Here is an 18,338-nt window from a genome sequence, read left to right as displayed (position 1 = left end):
GTTACATGTATTCCGTTACTCCCCAACACTGCACGCACACACACACTTCAGTCAGCTGATGTGTGTGTAGTGTCTGAGGCAGGATGTGAAGTTTAAATCAAGTTCACTTTATTTACTCTGAACAACAATGAATGTCACAGTGTGTTTATTTAAGGAAACCAGCTGTCACTGAGAGCTGCTGTGTGAGGACTCCATTACCCAGGAATCCTGTCACATGATGGAGTTAAGACGTGTCAGAAAGAAAAACACATGAGGACGTTTCACTGCTGCAGCGTGTTGGAACATGATTCAACATGTTTCTATTTACAAACCTAAAATCAGCAACAAATCACTGAGGCATGATGGGAAGTGGAGTCTTTTCTTGCTTAAAGCCAGTCTCTTCTCTCTTTGTTTCTGTCTGAACTTTATTTATTTAGATTTTAGATGTAAAACAGCGACGGACTCTGCTGTTAGACGGCATCGCCTAGATGTGTGACAACAGTGGAAACAACTCGAATAATAATAAAACTCAAATAAAAAACTCTGCCATCGCTTCAGATGTACAGTGACCAGGGTCGGGCTGGGGTTGAAATTCAGCACGGGAACTTGTTTTGGAGAGGCCTTTTAACCGATTGCACGACAGATGTAAGTGAAACTGAGATTTTCACATGAATACTTTATTTGCAATAGAAAAATTTGACTGTTGGCATATTTTGATGCCTTAGTATACTATGAGGTGTTATATGACATTTTGAGGTCTTACTAAAATATAACTTTATGTGGCATATTTTGCTGACTGTTTTTGGCTGATTTTGACGCCTTACTATACTATGATGTTTTTTATGACATTTTGAGGTAAAATTTTTTTTTGACTTTTTTTGTCCGATTTTGACGCCTTACTATACTATGACGTTTTTTTTTACTTTTGGAGGTGAAAAATTTTTTTGACTTTTTTTGTCCGATTTTGACGCCTTACTATACTATGACGTTTTTTATGACATTTCGAGATAAAAATTTGTTTTGACTTTTTTGGTCCGATTTTGACGCCTTACTATACTATGACGTTTTTTATGACATTTTGAGGTCAAAAAAATTTTTGACTTTTTTGGTCCGATTTTGACGCCTTACTATACTATGACATTTTTTATGACATTTTGAGGTAAAAACATTTTTTTGACTTTTTTGGTCCGATTTTGACGCCTTACTATACTATGATGTTTTTTATGACATTTTGAGGTCAAAAAAATTTTTGACTTTTTTGGTCCGATTTTGACGCCTTACTATACTATGACATTTTTTATGACATTTTGAGGTAAAAAATTTTTTTGACTTTTTTGGTCCGATTTTGACGCCTTACTATACTATGACGTTTTTTATGACATTTTGAGGTCAAAGTTTTTTTTTACTTTTTTGGTCCAATTTTGACGCCTTACTATACCATGACGTTTTTTATGACATTTTGAGGTCAAAAAAAATTTTGACTTTTTTGGTCCGATTTTGACGCCTTACTATACCATGATGTTTTTTATGACATTTTGAGGTAAAATTTTTTTTTGACTTTTTTGGTCCGATTTTGACACCTTACTATACTATGACGTTTTTTATGACATTTTGAGGTCAAATTTTTTTTTTGACTTTTTTGGTCCGATTTTGACGCCTTACTATACTATGACGTTTTTTATGACATTTTGAGGTAAATTTTTTTTTTGACTTTTTTGGTCCGATTTTGACGCCTTACTATACTATGACGTTTTTTATGACATTTTGAGGTAAATTTTTTTTTTGACTTTTTTGGTCCGATTTTGACGCCTTACTATACTATGACGTTTTTTATGACATTTTGAGGTAAATTTTTTTTTTGACTTTTTTGGTCCGATTTTGACGCCTTACTATACTATGACGTTTTTTATGACATTTTGAGGTATAATTTTTTTTTGACTTTTTTGGTCCGATTTGGACGCCTTACTATACTATGACGTTTTTTATGACATTTTGAGGTATAATTTTTTTTTGACTTTTTTGGTCCGATTTGGACACCTTACTATACTATGACGTTTTTTATGACATTTTGAGGTAAAATTTTTTTTTGACTTTTTTGGTCCGATTTTGACGCCTTACTATACTATGACGTTTTTTATGACATTTTGAGGTCAAATTTTTTTTTGACTTTTTTGGTCCGATTTTGACGCCTTTCTATACTATGACGTTTTTTATGACATTTTGAGGTCGAAAAAAATTTTGACTTTTTTTGTCCGATTTTGACGCCTTACTATACTATGACGTTTTTTTTGACATTTTGAGGTCAAAAAAAATTTGACTTTTTTTGTCCGATTTTGACGCCTTACTATACTATGACGTTTTTTATGACATTTTGAGGTAAAAGTTTTTTTTGACTTTTTTGGTCCGATTTTGACGCCTTACTATACTATGACGTTTTTTATGACATTTTGAGGTAAATTTTTTTTTTGACTTTTTTGGTCCGATTTTGACGCCTTACTATACTATGACGTTTTTTATGACATTTTGAGGTATAATTTTTTTTTGACTTTTTTGGTCCGATTTTGACGCCTTACTATACTATGACGTTTTTTATGACATTTTGAGGTCAAAAAAAATTTGACTTTTTTTGTCCGATTTTGACGCCTTACTATACTATGACGTTTTTTATGACATTTTGAGGTAAAAGTTTTTTTTGACTTTTTTGGTCCGATTTTGACGCCTTACTATACTATGACGTTTTTTATGACATTTCGAGATAAAAATTTGTTTTGACTTTTTTGGTCCGATTTTGACGCCTTACTATACTATGACATTTTTTATGACATTTTGAGGTAAAAAATTTTTTTGAGTTTTTTGGTCCGATTTTGACGCCTTACTATACTATGACGTTTTTTATGACATTTTGAGGTCAAAGTTTTTTTTTACTTTTTTGGTCCAATTTTGACACCTTACTATACCATGACGTTTTTTATGACATTTTGAGGTCAAAAAAAATTTTGACTTTTTTGGTCCGATTTTGACGCCTTACTATACCATGACGTTTTTTATGACATTTTGAGGTAAAAATTTTTTTTGACTTTTTTGGTCCGATTTTGACGCCTTACTATACTATGACGTTTTTTATGACATTTCGAGATAAAAATTTGTTTTGACTTTTTTGGTCCGATTTTGACGCCTTACTATACTATGACATTTTTTATGACATTTTGAGGTAAAAATTTTTTTTGACTTTTTTGGTCCGATTTTGACGCCTTACTATACTATGACGTTTTTTATGACATTTTGAGGTCAAAGTTTTTTTTTACTTTTTTGGTCCAATTTTGACGCCTTACTATACCATGACGTTTTTTATGACATTTTGAGGTCAAAAAAAATTTTGACTTTTTTGGTCCGATTTTGACGCCTTACTATACCATGACGTTTTTTATGACATTTTGAGGTAAAATTTTTTTTTGAGTTTTTTGGTCCGATTTTGACACCTTACTATACTATGATGTTTTTTTATGACATTTTGAGGTCAAATTTTTTTTTTGACTTTTTTGGTCCGATTTTGACGCCTTACTATACTATGACGTTTTTTATGACATTTTGAGGTCGAAAAACTTTTTGACTTTTTTGGTCCGATTTTGACGCCTTACTATACTATGACGTTTTTTATGACATTTTGAGGTAAATTTTTTTTTTGACTTTTTTGGTCCGATTTTGACGCCTTACTATACTATGACGTTTTTTATGACATTTTGAGGTCGAAAAAATTTTTGACTTTTTTGGTCCGATTTTGACGCCTTACTATACTATGACGTTTTTTATGACATTTTGAGGTATAATTTTTTTTTGAGTTTTTTGGTCCGATTTTGACGCCTTTCTATACTATGACGTTTTTTATGACATTTTGAGGTCAAAAAAAATTTTGACTTTTTTTGTCCGATTTTGACGCCTTACTATACTATGATGTTTTTTATGACATTTTGAGGTCGACAAATTTTTTGACTTTTTTGGTCCGATTTTGACACCTTACTATACTATGAGGTTTTTTATGACATTTTGAGGTCGAAAATTTTTTTGACTTTTTTGGTCCGATTTTGACGCCTTACTATACTATGACGTTTTTTATGGCATTTTGAGGTAAAATTTTTTTTTGACTTTTTTGGTCCGATTTTGACGCCTTACTATACTATGACGTTTTTTATGACATTTTGAGGTCGAAAATTTTTTTGACTTTTTTGGTCCGATTTTGACGCCTTACTATACTATGACGTTTTTTATGACATTTTGAGGTCGAAAAAAATTTGGACTTTTTTGGTCCGATTTTGACGCCTTACTATACTATGACGTTTTTTATGACATTTTGAGGTAAAATTTTTTTTGACTTTTTTGGCCCGATTTTTACGCCTTACTATACTATGATGTTTTTTATGACATTTTGAGGTCGAAAAAAATTTTGACTTTTTTGGTCCGATTTTGACACCTTACTATACTATGACGTTTTTTATGACATTTTGAGGTATAATTTTTTTTTGACTTTTTTGGTCCGATTTGGACACCTTACTATACTATGACGTTTTTTATGACATTTTGAGGTCAAAATTTTTTTTGACTTTTTTGGCCCGATTTTTACGCCTTTCTATACTATGACGTTTTTTATGACATTTTGAGGTCGAAAAAAATTTTGACTTTTTTGGTCCGATTTTGACGCCTTACTATACTATGAGGTTTTTTATGACATTTTGAGGTCGAAAAAAATTTTGACTTCTTTGGTCCGATTTTGACGCCTTACTATACCATGACGTTTTTTATGACATTTTGAGGTAAAATTTTTTTTTGACTTTTTTGGTCCGATTTTGACGCCTTACTATACTATGACGTTTTTTATGACATTTTGAGGTAAAATTTTTTTTTGACTTTTTTGGTCCGATTTTGACGCCTTACTATACTATGACGTTTTTTATGACATTTTGAGGTCGAAAAAAATTTTGACTTTTTTGGTCCGATTTTGACGCCTTACTATACTATGACGTTTTTTATGACATTTTGAGGTCGAAAATTTTTATGACTTTTTTGGTCGGATTTTGACGCCTTACTATACTATGACGTTTTTTATGACATTTTGAGGTAAAATTTTTTTTTTACTTTTTTGGTCCGATTTTGACGCCTTACTATACTATGACGTTTTTTATGACATTTTGAGGTCGAAAAAAATTTTGACTTTTTTGGTCCGATTTTGACGCCTTACTATACTATGACGTTTTTTATGGCATTTTGAGGTCGAAAAATTTTTTGACTTCTTTGGTCCGATTTTGACGCCTTACTATACTATGACGTTTTTTATGACATTTTGAGGTTGAAAAAATTTTTGACTTTTTTGGTCCGATTTTGACGCCTTACTATACTATGACGTTTTTTATGACATTTTGAGGTAAAATTTTTTTTTTACTTTTTTGGTCCGATTTTGATGCCTTACTATACTATGACGTTTTTTATGACATTTTGAGGTCGAAAAATTTTTTGACTTTTTTGGTCCGATTTTGACGCCTTACTATACTATGACGTTTTTTATGACATTTTGAGGTAAAATTTTTTTTTGACTTTTTTGGTCCGATTTTGACGCCTTACTATACTATGACGCTTTTTATGACATTTTGAGGTCGAAAAAAATTTGGACTTTTTTGGTCTGATTTTTGCGCCTTACTATACTATGACGTTTTTTATGACATTTTGAGGTCGAAAATTTTTTTGACTTTTTTGGTCCGATTTTGAGTCCTTACTATACTATGACGTTTTTTATGACATTTTGAGGTAAAATTTTTTTTTTGACTTTTTTGGTCGGATTTTGACACCTTACTATACTATGACGTTTTTTATGACATTTTGAGGTCGAAAAATTTTTTGACTTTTTTGGTCCGATTTTGACACCTTACTATACTATGATGTTTTTTATTGACATTTTGAGGTAAAATTTTTTTTTGACTTTTTTGGTCCGATTTTGACGCCTTACTATACTATGACGTTTTTTTATGACATTTTGAGGTAAAATTTTTTTTTTACTTTTTTGGTCCGATTTTGACGCCTTACTATACTATGACGTTTTTTATGACATTTTGAGGTCAAAATTTTTTTTGACTTTTTTGGTCCGATTTTGACGCCTTACTATACTATGACGCCTTTTATGACATTTTGAGGTCGAAAAATTTTTTGACATTTTTGGTCCGATTTTGACGCCTTACTATACTATGAGGTTTTTTATGACATTTTGAGGTCGAAAAAAATTTTGACTTTTTTTGTCCGATTTTGACGCCTTACTATACTATGACGTTTTTTATGACATTTTGAGGTCGAAAAATTTTTTGACTTTTTTGGTCCGATTTTGACACCTTACTATACTATGACGTTTTTTATTGACATTTTGAGGTAAAATTTTTTTTTGACTTTTTTGGTCCGATTTTGACGCCTTACGCCCTATGACGTTTGACGCCCTATGACGTTTTTTATGACATTTTGAGGTCAAATTTTTTTTGACTTTTTTGGTCCGATTTTGACGCCTTACTATACTATGACGTTTTTTAAGACATTTTGAGGTAAAATTTTTTTTTGACTTTTTTGGTCCGATTTTGACGCCTTACTATACTATGACGTTTTTTATGACATTTTGAGGTCGAAAAAATTTTTGACTTTTTTGGTCCGATTTTGACGCCTTACTATACTATGACGTTTTTTATGACATTTTGAGGTCGAAAAAAATTTTGACTTTTTTGCTCCGATTTTGACGCCTTACTATACTATGACGTTTTTTATGACATTTTGAGGTAAAATTTTTTTTGACTTTTTTGGTCCGATTTTGACACCTTACTATACTATGACGCTTTTTATGACATTTTGAGGTCGAAAAAAATTTGGACTTTTTTTGTCCGATTTTGACGCCTTACTATACTATGATGTTTTTTATGACATTTTGAGGTATAATTTTTTTTTGAGTTTTTTGGTCCGATTTTGACGCCTTTCTATACTATGACGTTTTTTATGACATTTTGAGGTCAAAAAAAATTTTGACTTTTTTTGTCCGATTTTGACGCCTTACTATACTATGACGTTTTTTATGACATTTTGAGGTCGAAAATTTTTTTGACTTTTTTGGTCCGATTTTGACACCTTACTATACTATGACGTTTTTTATGACATTTTGAGGTAAAATTTTTTTTTTTACTTTTTTGGTCCGATTTTGACGCCTTACTATACTATGACGTTTTTTATGACATTTTGAGGTCGAAAAAAATTTTGACTTCTTTGGTCCGATTTTGACGCCTTACTATACTATGACGTTTTTTATGACATTTTGAGGTAAAATTTTTTTTTGACTTTTTTGGTCCGATTTTGACGCCTTACTATACTATGACGTTTTTTATGACATTTTGAGGTCGAAAAAATTTTTGACTTTTTTGGTCCGATTTTGACGCCTTACTATACTATGACGTTTTTTATGACATTTTGAGGTATAATTTTTTTTTGAGTTTTTTGGTCCGATTTTGACGCCTTTCTATACTATGACGTTTTTTATGACATTTTGAGGTCAAAAAAAATTTTGACTTTTTTTGTCCGATTTTGACGCCTTACTATACTATGATGTTTTTTATGACATTTTGAGGTCGACAAATTTTTTGACTTTTTTGGTCCGATTTTGACACCTTACTATACTATGAGGTTTTTTATGACATTTTGAGGTCGAAAATTTTTTTGACTTTTTTGGTCCAATTTTGACGCCTTACTATACTATGACGTTTTTTATGGCATTTTGAGGTAAAATTTTTTTTTGACTTTTTTGGTCCGATTTTGACGCCTTACTATACTATGACGTTTTTTATGACATTTTGAGGTCGAAAATTTTTTTGACTTTTTTGGTCCGATTTTGACGCCTTACTATACTATGACGTTTTTTATGACATTTTGAGGTCGAAAAAAATTTGGACTTTTTTGGTCCGATTTTGACGCCTTACTATACTATGACGTTTTTTATGACATTTTGAGGTAAAATTTTTTTTGACTTTTTTGGCCCGATTTTTACGCCTTACTATACTATGATGTTTTTTATGACATTTTGAGGTTGAAAAAATTTTTGACTTTTTTGGTCCGATTTTGACGCCTTACTATACTATGACGTTTTTTATGACATTTTGAGGTAAAAATTTTTTTTGACTTTTTTGGTCCGATTTTGACGCCTTACTATACTATGACGTTTTTCATGACATTTTGAGGTCGAAAATTTTTTTGACTTTTTTGGTCGGATTTTGACGCCTTACTATACTATGACGTTTTTTATGACATTTTGAGGTAAAATTTTTTTTTGACTTTTTTGGTCCGATTTTGACGCCTTACTATACTATGACGTTTTTTATGACATTTTGAGGTATAATTTTTTTTTGAGTTTTTTGGTCCGATTTTGACGCCTTTCTATACTATGACGTTTTTTATGACATTTTGAGGTCAAAAAAAATTTTGACTTTTTTTGTCCGATTTTGACGCCTTACTATACTATGACGTTTTTTATGGCATTTTGAGGTCGAAAAAAATTTTGACTTCTTTGGTCCGATTTTGACGCCTTACTATACTATGACGTTTTTTATGACATTTTGAGGTTGAAAATTTTTTTGACTTTTTTGGTCGGATTTTGACGCCTTACTATACTATGACGTTTTTTATGACATTTTGAGGTAAAATTTTTTTTTTACTTTTTTGGTCCGATTTTGACGCCTTACTATACTATGACGTTTTTTATGACATTTTGAGGTAAAATTTTTTTTTGACTTTTTTGGTCCGATTTTGACGCCTTACTATACTATGACGTTTTTTATGACATTTTGAGGTCGAAAATTTTTTTGACTTTTTTGGTCCGATTTTGACGCCTTACTATACTATGACGTTTTTTATGACATTTTGAGGTAAAAATTTTTTTTGACTTTTTTGGTCCGATTTTGACGCCTTACTATACTATGACGTTTTTTATGACATTTTGAGGTAAAATTTTTTTTGACTTTTTTGGTCCGATTTTGACGCCTTACTATACTATGACGTTTTTTATGACATTTTGAGGTCGAAAAAATTTTTGACTTTTTTGGTCGGATTTTGACGCCTTACTATACTATGACGTTTTTTATGACATTTTGAGGTCAAAATTTTTTTTGACTTTTTTGGTCCGATTTTGACGCCTTACTATACTATGACGCCTTTTATGACATTTTGAGGTCGAAAAATTTTTTGACTTTTTTGGTCCGATTTTGACGCCTTACTATACTATGAGGTTTTTTATGACATTTTGAGGTCGAAAAAAATTTTGACTTTTTTGGTCCGATTTTGACGCCTTACTATACTATGACGTTTTTTATGACATTTTGAGGTCGAAAAATTTTTTGACTTTTTTGGTCCGATTTTGACACCTTACTATACTATGACGTTTTTTATTGACATTTTGAGGTAAAATTTTTTTTTGACTTTTTTGGTCCGATTTTGACGCCTTACTATACTATGACGTTTTTTTATGACATTTTGAGGTAAAATTTTTTTTTTACTTTTTTGGTCGGATTTTGACGCCTTACTATACTATGACGTTTTTTATGACATTTTGAGGTCAAAATTTTTTTTGACTTTTTTGGTCCGATTTTGACGCCTTACTATACTATGACGCCTTTTATGACATTTTGAGGTCGAAAAATTTTTTGACTTTTTTGGTCCGATTTTGACGCCTTACTATACTATGAGGTTTTTTATGACATTTTGAGGTCGAAAAAAATTTTGACTTTTTTTGTCCGATTTTGACGCCTTACTATACTATGACGTTTTTTATGACATTTTGAGGTCGAAAAATTTTTTGACTTTTTTGGTCCGATTTTGACACCTTACTATACTATGACGTTTTTTATTGACATTTTGAGGTAAAATTTTTTTTTGACTTTTTTGGTCCGATTTTGACGCCTTACGCCCTATGACGTTTGACGCCCTATGACGTTTTTTATGACATTTTGAGGTCAAATTTTTTTTTGACTTTTTTGGTCCGATTTTGACGCCTTACTATACTATGACGTTTTTTAAGACATTTTGAGGTAAAATTTTTTTTTGACTTTTTTGGTCCGATTTTGACGCCTTACTATACTATGACGTTTTTTATGACATTTTGAGGTCGAAAAAATTTTTGACTTTTTTGGTCCGATTTTGACGCCTTACTATACTATGACGTTTTTTATGACATTTTGAGGTCGAAAAAAATTTTGACTTTTTTGCTCCGATTTTGACGCCTTACTATACTATGACGTTTTTTATGACATTTTGAGGTCGAAAAAAATTTTGACTTTTTTGCTCCGATTTTGACGCCTTACTATACTATGACGTTTTTTATGACATTTTGAGGTAAAATTTTTTTTGACTTTTTTGGTCCGATTTTGACACCTTACTATACTATGACGCTTTTTATGACATTTTGAGGTCGAAAAAAATTTGGACTTTTTTTGTCCGATTTTGACGCCTTACTATACTATGATGTTTTTGATGACATTTTGAGGTATAATTTTTTTTTGAGTTTTTTGGTCCGATTTTGACGCCTTTCTATACTATGACGTTTTTTATGACATTTTGAGGTCAAAAAAAATTTTGACTTTTTTTGTCCGATTTTGACGCCTTACTATACTATGACGTTTTTTATGACATTTTGAGGTCGAAAATTTTTTTGACTTTTTTGGTCCGATTTTGACACCTTACTATACTATGACGTTTTTTATGACATTTTGAGGTAAAAATTTTTTTTTTACTTTTTTGGTCCGATTTTGACGCCTTACTATACTATGACGTTTTTTATGACATTTTGAGGTCGAAAAAAATTTTGACTTCTTTGGTCCGATTTTGACGCCTTACTATACTATGACGTTTTTTATGACATTTTGAGGTCGAAAAAATTTTTGACTTTTTTGGTCGGATTTTGACGCCTTACTATACTATGACGTTTTTTATGACATTTTGAGGTCGAAAAAAATTTTGACTTCTTTGGTCCGATTTTGACGCCTTACTATACTATGACGTTTTTTATGACATTTTGAGGTCGAAAAATTTTTTGACTTTTTTGGTCGGATTTTGACGCCTTACTATACTATGACGTTTTTTATGACATTTTGAGGTAAAAATTTTTTTTGACTTTTTTGGTCGGATTTTGACGCCTTACTATACTATGACGTTTTTTATGACATTTTGAGGTAAAATTTTTTTTTGACTTTTTTGGTCCGATTTTGACGCCTTACTATACTATGACGTTTTTTATGACATTTTGAGGTCGAAAAATTTTTTGACTTTTTTGGTCGGATTTTGACGCCTTACTATACTATGACGTTTTTTATGACATTTTGAGGTCGAAAAAAATTTTGACTTTTTTGGTCCGATTTTGACGCCTTACTATACTATGACGTTTTTTATGACATTTTGAGGTAAAAATTTTTTTTTACTTTTTTGGTCCGATTTTGACACCTTACTATACTATGACGTTTTTTATGACATTTTGAGGTCCAAATTTTTTTTTGACTTTTTTGGTCCGATTTTGACGCCTTACTATACTATGACGTTTTTTATGACATTTTGAGGTCGAAAAAAATTTTGACTTCTTTGGTCCGATTTTGACGCCTTACTATACTATGACGTTTTTTATGACATTTTGAGGTCGAAAAAATTTTTGACTTTTTTGGTCGGATTTTGACGCCTTACTATACTATGACGTTTTTTATGACATTTTGAGGTATAATTTTTTTTTTGACTTTTTTGGTCCGATTTTGACGCCTTACTATACTATGACGTTTTTTATGACATTTTGAGGTCCAAATTTTTTTTTTACTTTTTTGGTCCGATTTTGACGCCTTACTATACTATGACGTTTTTTATGACATTTTGAGGTAAAATTTTTTTTTGACTTTTTTGGTCCGATTTTGACGCCTTACTATACTATGACGTTTTTTATGACATTTTGAGGTCGAAAATTTTTTTGACTTTTTTGGTCCGATTTTGACGCCTTACTATACTATGACGTTTTTTATGACATTTTGAGGTCGAAAAAAATTTGGACTTTTTTGGTCCGATTTTGACGCCTTACTATACTATGACGTTTTTTATGACATTTTGAGGTAAAATTTTTTTTGACTTTTTTGGCCCGATTTTTACGCCTTACTATACTATGATGTTTTTTATGACATTTTGAGGTTGAAAAAATTTTTGACTTTTTTGGTCCGATTTTGACGCCTTACTATACTATGACGTTTTTTATGACATTTTGAGGTAAAAATTTTTTTTGACTTTTTTGGTCCGATTTTGACGCCTTACTATACTATGACGTTTTTCATGACATTTTGAGGTCGAAAATTTTTTTGACTTTTTTGGTCGGATTTTGACGCCTTACTATACTATGACGTTTTTTATGACATTTTGAGGTAAAATTTTTTTTTTACTTTTTTGGTCCGATTTTGACGCCTTACTATACTATGACGTTTTTTATGACATTTTGAGGTAAAAATTTTTTTTGACTTTTTTGGTCCGATTTTGACGCCTTACTATACTATGACGTTTTTTATGACATTTTGAGGTAAAATTTTTTTTGACTTTTTTGGTCCGATTTTGATGCCTTACTATACTATGACGTTTTTTATGACATTTTGAGGTCGAAAAATTTTTTGACTTTTTTGGTCCGATTTTGACGCCTTACTATACTATGACTTTTTTTATGACATTTTGAGGTCAAAATTTTTTTTGACTTTTTTGGTCCGATTTTGACGCCTTACTATACTATGACGCCTTTTATGACATTTTGAGGTCGAAAAATTTTTTGACTTTTTTGGTCCGATTTTGACGCCTTACTATACTATGAGGTTTTTTATGACATTTTGAGGTCGAAAAAAATTTTGACTTTTTTTGTCCGATTTTGACGCCTTACTATACTATGACGTTTTTTATGACATTTTGAGGTCGAAAAATTTTTTGACTTTTTTGGTCCGATTTTGACACCTTACTATACTATGACGTTTTTTATTGACATTTTGAGGTAAAATTTTTTTTTGACTTTTTTGGTCCGATTTTGACGCCTTACTATACTATGACGTTTTTTTATGACATTTTGAGGTAAAATTTTTTTTTTACTTTTTTGGTCCGATTTTGACGCCTTACTATACTATGACGTTTTTTATGACATTTTGAGGTCAAAATTTTTTTTGACTTTTTTGGTCCGATTTTGACGCCTTACTATACTATGACGCCTTTTATGACATTTTGAGGTCGAAAAATTTTTTGACTTTTTTGGTCCGATTTTGACGCCTTACTATACTATGACGTTTTTTATGACATTTTGAGGTCGAAAAAAATTTTGACTTTTTTGGTCCGATTTTGACGCCTTACTATACTATGACGTTTTTTATGACATTTTGAGGTAAAATTTTTTTTGACTTTTTTGGTCCGATTTTGACACCTTACTATACTATGACGCTTTTTATGACATTTTGAGGTCGAAAAAAATTTGGACTTTTTTTGTCCGATTTTTACGCCTTACTATACTATGACGTTTTTTATGGCATTTTGAGGTCGAAAAAATTTTTGACTTCTTTGGTCCGATTTTGACGCCTTACTATACTATGACGCCTTTTATGACATTTTGAGGTCGAAAAATTTTTTGACTTTTTTGGTCCGATTTTGACGCCTTACTATACTATGACGCCTTTTATGACATTTTGAGGTCGAAAAATTTTTTGACTTTTTTGGTCCGATTTTGACGCCTTACTATACTATGACGCCTTTTATGACATTTTGAGGTCGAAAAATTTTTTGACTTTTTTGGTCCGATTTTGACGCCTTACTATACTATGACGCCTTTTATGACATTTTGAGGTCGAAAAATTTTTTGACTTTTTTGGTCCGATTTTGACGCCTTACTATACTATGAGGTTTTTTATGACATTTTGAGGTCGAAAAAATTTTTGACTTTTTTTGTCCGATTTTGACGCCTTACTATACTATGACGTTTTTTATGACATTTTGAGGTCGAAAAATTTTTTGACTTTTTTGGTCCGATTTTGACACCTTACTATACTATGACGTTTTTTATTGACATTTTGAGGTCGAAAATTTTTTTGACTTTTTTGGTCGGATTTTGACGCCTTACTATACTATGACGTTTTTTATGACATTTTGAGGTAAAATTTTTTTTTTACTTTTTTGGTCCGATTTTGACGCCTTACTATACTATGACGTTTTTTATGACATTTTGAGGTCAAAATTTTTTTTGACTTTTTTGGTCGGATTTTGACGCCTTACTATACTATGACGCCTTTTATGACATTTTGAGGTCGAAAATTTTTTTGACTTTTTTGGTCCGATTTTGACGCCTTACTATACTATGAGGTTTTTTATGACATTTTGAGGTAAAAATTTTTTTTGACTTTTTTGGTCCGATTTTGACGCCTTACTATACTATGACGTTTTTTATGACATTTTGAGGTAAAATTTTTTTTGACTTTTTTGGTCCGATTTTGACGCCTTACTATACTATGACGTTTTTTATGACATTTTGAGGTCGAAAAAATTTTTGACTTTTTTGGTCGGATTTTGACGCCTTACTATACTATGACGTTTTTTATGACATTTTGAGGTCAAAATTTTTTTTGACTTTTTTGGTCGGATTTTGACGCCTTACTATACTATGACGTTTTTTATGACATTTTGAGGTCAAAATTTTTTTTGACTTTTTTGGTCCGATTTTGACGCCTTACTATACTATGACGTTTTTTATGACATTTTGAGGTCGAAAAATTTTTTGACTTTTTTGGTCCGATTTTGACACCTTACTATACTATGACGTTTTTTATTGACATTTTGAGGTCGAAAATTTTTTTGACTTTTTTGGTCGGATTTTGACGCCTTACTATACTATGACGTTTTTTATGACATTTTGAGGTAAAATTTTTTTTTTACTTTTTTGGTCCGATTTTGACGCCTTACGCCCTATGACGTTTGACGCCCTATGACGTTTTTTATGACATTTTGAGGTCAAAAAATTTTTTGACTTTTTTTGCTCCGATTTTGACGCCTTACTATACTATGACGTTTTTTATGACATTTTGAGGTAAAATTTTTTTTGACTTTTTTGGTCCGATTTTGACACCTTACTATACTATGACGCTTTTTATGACATTTTGAGGTCGAAAAAAATTTGGACTTTTTTTGTCCGATTTTGACGCCTTACTATACTATGATGTTTTTTATGACATTTTGAGGTATAATTTTTTTTTGAGTTTTTTGGTCCGATTTTGACGCCTTTCTATACTATGACGTTTTTTATGACATTTTGAGGTCAAAAAAAATTTTGACTTTTTTTGTCCGATTTTGACGCCTTACTATACTATGATGTTTTTTATGACATTTTGAGGTCGACAAATTTTTTGACTTTTTTGGTCGGATTTTGACGCCTTACTATACTATGAGGTTTTTTATGACATTTTGAGGTCGAAAAATTTTTTGACTTTTTTGGTCCGATTTTGACGCCTTACTATACTATGACGTTTTTTATGGCATTTTGAGGTTGAAAAAATTTTTGACTTCTTTGGTCCGATTTTGACGCCTTACTATACTATGACGTTTTTTATGACATTTTGAGGTTGAAAAAATTTTTGACTTTTTTGGTCCGATTTTGACGCCTTACTATACTATGACGTTTTTTATGACATTTTGAGGTAAAAATTTTTTTTGACTTTTTTGGTCCGATTTTGACGCCTTACTATACTATGACGTTTTTCATGACATTTTGAGGTCGAAATTTTTTTTGACTTTTTTGGTCGGATTTTGACGCCTTACTATACTATGACGTTTTTTATGACATTTTGAGGTAAAATTTTTTTTTTACTTTTTTGGTCCGATTTTGACGCCTTACTATACTATGACGTTTTTTATGACATTTTGAGGTAAAAATTTTTTTTGACGTTTTTGGTCCGATTTTGACGCCTTACTATACTATGACGTTTTTTATGACATTTTGAGGTCGAAAAATTTTTTGACTTTTTTGGTCCGATTTTGACGCCTTACTATACTATGACGTTTTTTATGACATTTTGAGGTAAAAATTTTTTTTGACTTTTTTGGTCCGATTTTGACGCCTTACTATACTATGACGTTTTTTATGACATTTTGAGGTAAAATTTTTTTTGACTTTTTTGGTCCGATTTTGACGCCTTACTATACTATGACGTTTTTTATGACATTTTGAGGTCGAAAAAATTTTTGACTTTTTTGGTCCGATTTTGACGCCTTACTATACTATGACGCCTTTTATGACATTTTGAGGTCGAAAAATTTTTTGACTTTTTTGGTCCGATTTTGACGCCTTACTATACTATGAGGTTTTTTATGACATTTTGAGGTCGAAAAAAATTTTGACTTTTTTGGTCCGATTTTGACGCCTTACTATACTATGACGCCTTTTATGACATTTTGAGGTCGAAAAATTTTTTGACTTTTTTGGTCCGATTTTGACACCTTACTATACTATGACGTTTTTTATTGACATTTTGAGGTAAAATTTTTTTTTTACTTTTTTGGTCCGATTTTGACGCCTTACTATACTATGACGTTTTTTTATGACATTTTGAGGTAAAATTTTTTTTTTACTTTTTTGGTCCGATTTTGACGCCTTACTATACTATGACGTTTTTTATGACATTTTGAGGTCGAAAAATTTTTTGACTTTTTTGGTCCGATTTTGACGCCTTACTATACTATGAGGTTTTTTATGACATTTTGAGGTCGAAAAAAATTTTGACTTTTTTTGTCCGATTTTGACGCCTTACTATACTATGACGTTTTTTATGACATTTTGAGGTCGAAAAATTTTTTGACTTTTTTGGTCCGATTTTGACACCTTACTATACTATGACGTTTTTTATTGACATTTTGAGGTAAAATTTTTTTTTGACTTTTTTGGTCCGATTTTGACGCCTTACGCCCTATGACGTTTGACGCCCTATGACGTTTTTTATGACATTTTGAGGTCAAATTTTTTTTTGACTTTTTTGGTCCGATTTTGACGCCTTACTATACTATGACGTTTTTTAAGACATTTTGAGGTAAAATTTTTTTTTGACTTTTTTGGTCCGATTTTGACGCCTTACTATACTATGACGTTTTTTATGACATTTTGAGGTCGAAAAATTTTTTGACTTTTTTGGTCCGATTTTGACGCCTTACTATACTATGACGTTTTTTATGACATTTTGAGGTCGAAAAAAATTTTGACTTTTTTGCTCCGATTTTGACGCCTTACTATACTATGACGTTTTTTATGACATTTTGAGGTAAAATTTTTTTTGACTTTTTTGGTCCGATTTTGACACCTTACTATACTATGACGCTTTTTATGACATTTTGAGGTCGAAAAAAATTTGGACTTTTTTTGTCCGATTTTGACGCCTTACTATACTATGATGTTTTTTATGACATTTTGAGGTATAATTTTTTTTTTGAGTTTTTTGGTCCGATTTTGACGCCTTTCTATACTATGACGTTTTTTATGACATTTTGAGGTCAAAAAAAATTTTGACTTTTTTTGTCCGATTTTGACGCCTTACTATACTATGACGTTTTTTATGACATTTTGAGGTAAAAATTTTTTTTGACTTTTTTGGTCCGATTTTGACGCCTTACTATACTATGACGTTTTTTATGACATTTTGAGGTAAAATTTTTTTTGACTTTTTTGGTCCGATTTTGACGCCTTACTATACTATGACGTTTTTTATGACATTTTGAGGTCGAAAAAAATTTTGACTTTTTTGGTCCGATTTTGACGCCTTACTATACTATGACGTTTTTTATGACATTTTGAGGTCGAAAATTTTTATGACTTTTTTGGTCGGATTTTGACGCCTTACTATACTATGACGTTTTTTATGACATTTTGAGGTAAAATTTTTTTTTGACTTTTTTGGTCCGATTTTGACGCCTTACTATACTATGACGTTTTTTATGACATTTTGAGGTCGAAAAATTTTTTGACTTTTTTGGTCGGATTTTGACGCCTTACTATACTATGACGTTTTTTATGACATTTTGAGGTCGAAAAAAATTTTGACTTTTTTGGTCCGATTTTGACGCCTTACTATACTATGACGTTTTTTATGACATTTTGAGGTAAAAATTTTTTTTTACTTTTTTGGTCCGATTTTGACACCTTACTATACTATGACGTTTTTTATGACATTTTGAGGTCCAAATTTTTTTTTGACTTTTTTGGTCCGATTTTGACGCCTTACTATACTATGACGTTTTTTATGACATTTTGAGGTCGAAAAAAATTTTGACTTCTTTGG

This window comes from Toxotes jaculatrix, chromosome 4 (genome assembly GCF_017976425.1).
Source record: "Toxotes jaculatrix isolate fToxJac2 chromosome 4, fToxJac2.pri, whole genome shotgun sequence".
In the NCBI taxonomy this organism is placed as follows: domain Eukaryota; kingdom Metazoa; phylum Chordata; class Actinopteri; family Toxotidae; genus Toxotes; species Toxotes jaculatrix.
Note: the sequence above shows the minus strand (reverse complement) of the source record.